This window comes from Musa acuminata, chromosome BXJ2-8 (genome assembly GCF_036884655.1).
Source record: "Musa acuminata AAA Group cultivar baxijiao chromosome BXJ2-8, Cavendish_Baxijiao_AAA, whole genome shotgun sequence".
In the NCBI taxonomy this organism is placed as follows: domain Eukaryota; kingdom Viridiplantae; phylum Streptophyta; class Magnoliopsida; order Zingiberales; family Musaceae; genus Musa; species Musa acuminata.
In genome coordinates, this window is record NC_088345.1 from 35,401,664 (window position 1) to 35,406,186 (window position 4,523).

The following is a 4,523-nucleotide window of genomic DNA, read 5'->3' on the forward strand; positions in this document are numbered from 1 at the left end:
ATCCAATCTCCTAACATGTTCAACTCTGGCCTAACGTCCGATTCCTCCTGCTTTAAGCAATTTATCTCTCCTTGATCGAAGCTAATCCTACGTTACTCAAAACGCAGATTAGATTATAAACTTATTAATTGATTTCATTATCAAAATTCGAGATTCAATAGGGTCACCAAGCGAAGTACCTAGGCTAGCCCTAGGAGCATTCGCCTCACCCCCGAGGACATGTGGAAAAGCAAATTGACGTCATCTTTCGGGGGTCATTCTTCGAGAGGCGAAAGCTCCTCAGGACGGAGAGCCTATGGTCGGGCCTCCTTAGGAAAAACTCTAAGGATCGAAGAAGGGCCTAGGATTGTCTTCGGAGAAGAAGATGTGAGACACATAGACCCCACCCATGATGATGCTCTAGTATTCTTTGTCCGGTGACTAATGCCCTTATCAAGAGGGTGATGATTAACACTGGTAACTCTACCAACGTGCTCTGTCTTGACGCCTTCCAGAAGTTGGAGTTAGCCATGAGTGACCTCTCTCCGATGACGTCCTCATTGTCAAGATTCATAAGGGACCCTATTGTTAGGATTCCTTAATTTTAGGGATTTGATATTAATCTTTATTTATCTATTTAATTTTTCCTAGTTATGGTAGGGGTTTTTGAGTTTTAAGAGTCCTTTGATATAGCAAATTAAGAATTACTATTTATTAGAAATCATAGTCCTAGTTGGCTAAGGATTAATAACTCTATATATATGTAATACCTTTGGCTAATTTTCTCAAGCAATCAAATATAACTCAAAGCCTTTGGCCAACTTGGAGGTTGATCCTCTTGAAATGATCAAATCCCCATTTATTCTCTTCGATAAAGCCCTAAGGTTTTATCATCTGGTATCAGAGCGATATTCCTCGACATTTCTAAAGTTCTTACGGTGTGTCCTCAACATTTCCTTAGTGGTGTGTCCTCGGTGTTTCCTCAGTGATGTGTCCTTGGCGTTTCCTTGGTAGTGTGTCCTCGGCATTTCCTTAATCTCCTATCCAATGTTGCCATAGGCCTTGACGCCCATGTCGCTAATAATGACTTCACCTTTAATGCCAAGTAAGCAATGCTCATGCCCTTGATCTGAAATAAAAAATAAAATTTAAGAATTACATATCTATAATTATACACAATAACTATTAATAATTATATAAAAGCCTAATTAGAACCCTTGGAAGCAAAAATTGAGAGCAGGCTGCAAGAAACTCTCGATGATTTTAAAAAGAATTTGCTTGAGAGTTTTAGCAAAATTCAACAAGATGAAAGTTTGACTTCTACAAGTAAATAACCTGATCGATCTGGATTCATAGGTAAAGGTTACCAAGAGCATAACAATGATTACCCTCGTATGAAACTAGAATATCCTATATGGGAAAATGAAGATTCGACTAGTTAGATTTCTAAAGCAAAGAATTTTTTTTATTTTTATAGATCTCCAGAAGATTATAAAATAGAAATAGCTTCAATCTGACTAGATGGGGATATTATTTAATAGTATGATTAATATGAAACTTATCATGTAGTTCCCTCATGGGAGCAGTTCAAGAAAGAGCTTCATATTCATTTTGACTATTCGAATATAAGAATGTTAATTGGCAACTTACTAAGATTCGTCAGACTTCTATTGTATTAGAGCATCAAAGTCGAATTGAATGACTATCAAATCGAGCTAAAGATTGGTCTGAAAGATAATTGGTGAGAACATTTATTGAAGGCCTTAATTCAGATATTTGTTGTGAAGTTAAGGCTCGTTAATCTCGCACTATGATAGCTGCAATTTTTTTTGCATGATTACATGAAGAAAAATTAACATGTAAAATCATCGAACTAGGAGTGATAATAAATAGGTGATTAATAAGTCAACTACTTCAACCATTCATAATCAATCATAATACTAGAAGACTGACCGAAGAGGAACTCAATGAATGATCAACAAAATGTTTGTATTAGTATTATGATAAAAAGTGAAGTCAGAAGTATCAATGCAAGAAAAACTTTTGATGATTGAACTAATTGAGGAGAAACTAAATATTGAAGCTATAGACTCTGATCATAAAGGTATTGATAACGATGAGATTATTGAACTTGTCACATATACTGTTCATACATTCGCGGGTCATTCTAGTCCTCCAACTATAAAAGTTGAAGGGCTTTTAAAATGTTAGTCCGTTACTATTTTGATTAATACTAGTAGCACCGATAATTTTATAGATAGCAAGGTTAATACTATTTTAAAATGTTAGTTCGTTACTAGTAGCCTATTGTATTAAACGTTATGATAAATTCGAAGTAAAGATTATTCTTGTCAGAAAATATGCTAAAACTAAAGATCACTTATTAATCTTGTCTGACCCTAATGATTCTAATACAACTATACAACTTGTCAGCTGTCCGGTGGTAGTTGTTTCTACATCAAATTTGTCTTCACAAATGTGGGCTAAAAGGTATCCCATTAAACCGGAAAGCAAGAAATCAAATATTTATAAGGGGAGTAAAACATGTTACTAATACTTTTGATACTTCTTGGGAGAAGGAATCCTAGTGCAAAGCACTCTGTCTTGCCCTAATAAGGGAAAATAGAATTGGTTCTCTCAATTGAGTGAAGACTTCCAAGACTATCTGCCATCCTTAAATACTGAATATCCATCTTTTCTGAAGCCATAAACAATTTTACTAAGACTACAAACAGAACAAGTAGGATTGATGGAGCTTTAAAAATTCCCCTTTTTTATTTTAACAAGCCTACAAAGAAGCCTTCAAAGAGTGGTTTGAAAAATAGACAAACCTCATTTTCATCATCAGGCTATGGTGAAAGAAAGATTGTTGAGAAGTTGTATTCATCAAATTCTGTGTCTTCGAGTGATGCATTCATGAAAAGTTCATCCAAAGACAAATCCTTAAGTAATTCCAGCCAAGATATGGCATAACCTGTACCACCAACTTCTACTCATTTTGGTTAAAAAAAGTATGCTTTCTGCCATTCCTGATGCAGCTACGAAAAGTTTGTCAGTGATGAGGTAACACTTTGTTGGAATATGTTATTTTTAAGGCTATTTTTTGACGTGAAAAAAAAGGTAGTGAGATCAATAATATCATAAAAGCACGCATCCAGAGGACATTATCAAATATGAGGATACCAAGTTAAATTGGTGAAATCATATGTAGTAGACTAGATCTTGGTAACCTTCCACCTTATGTTCATAGAATGAGAATTTTCCCTATGAACTTGAAAGAAGTGTGGTCTATGGAAGTTGATATTGAATACTATGGTGGTATAGTATTGGACATAGAGACAAGACTTGAAGTCCATGAACCTGAATTGCAAAAAGACATAATAAAAATAAGTTTGGATTCAAATTCTGCTGGTGAGGTGAATTATGATTTTCTTGAGGGCATTGAGCATTATGAAAACCAGTTGAAATCCTAAAGCAATTCAGCTATTGGAATGGATAACAAAATTGAAGTGGATAAAGTAGATGGCCTTAGAAACTCAAAGAACATCGGTTGGATTTCAGGTTACATGTCTAGATGGAAGGCTATCTTACATTCTCTTGCTGATCAAGTTTCACATGTACCACTTTCTTTGGCAATACGAGTTGCCTTTGGCAATACGAGGTGCTTCACTTCGTGGGATATTGTGCTTACATGTTTAAGTCATCGCCTTCTAATCAATTATGGTTTGGCTTCACAACAATGCCGGAATTAGATTGGAATTTGGACTCAAAAGTTGGGGATTGAGAAATAACAAGCAACCATATTGCTTTACTTTTTGGCAATCGAGTTAAGGCTACAATTCGGGATTGTTTGGTGATTCCTAACCATGAAAGCATATGCATCCCGTGGATGTTAGCAGAAAAGGCAACACCACTGAGCCGTCAAGTAGTGGTGATGCTATAGAAGGCAACACGAAGCAGGGCATCCGATTAGGAGCGCAGAGGAGCATGCAGATTCAAGTAAAAGGGCTAATTAGGACTTCACTACGGGAACAATGGTCGACCAGGACCTCCGAGCGACTATGGTATGCTAGGGTAGCTAGCAGGGGTCTGCGCGATCCTCGACAATACGGGGTGGCCAACACAGTCTCCTCCTATAACCATTACTCCTCAGTAAGGACCTCCCAGTGAGACTTCAAGGGGGCATCAAGGGATGGGACAAAGCGACCGATTATCGTGCGGACCACGAATGACCTTGATGGGAAGGAGCTCCACTTCGTTAGGAAGCCCATAGGGGAAAGAGGTAGCAGAATGTCTTGTGGACACTTTACAATAGAAGTTATAGCCCCTCTCCTGTTGGGAAATTTGGGGCGACATCACTTGCGCAGCGGAAGTATAAAAAATAAAATCTTAGATTTCTATAAAAAATTAGTCTTTTGTTATCGTGCGTAGATTAGTATGCAATAATCTACAAAAATAAAAACCACATATAAGATAGTTGTGTTATCTAGGAAGATTGTATATCCCTAAAATTTTACAGATCTGTGGGAGATGATAAAGGAGGT

At 36.8% G+C, this 4,523-nt stretch overlaps 1 pseudogene; it reads left to right on the plus strand.

Moving 5' to 3' along the window:
* Positions 1–219: 219 nt before the first annotated feature.
* Positions 220–3,922, plus strand: LOC135620383 (uncharacterized; annotated as a pseudogene).
* Positions 3,923–4,523: the final 601 nt, after the last annotated feature.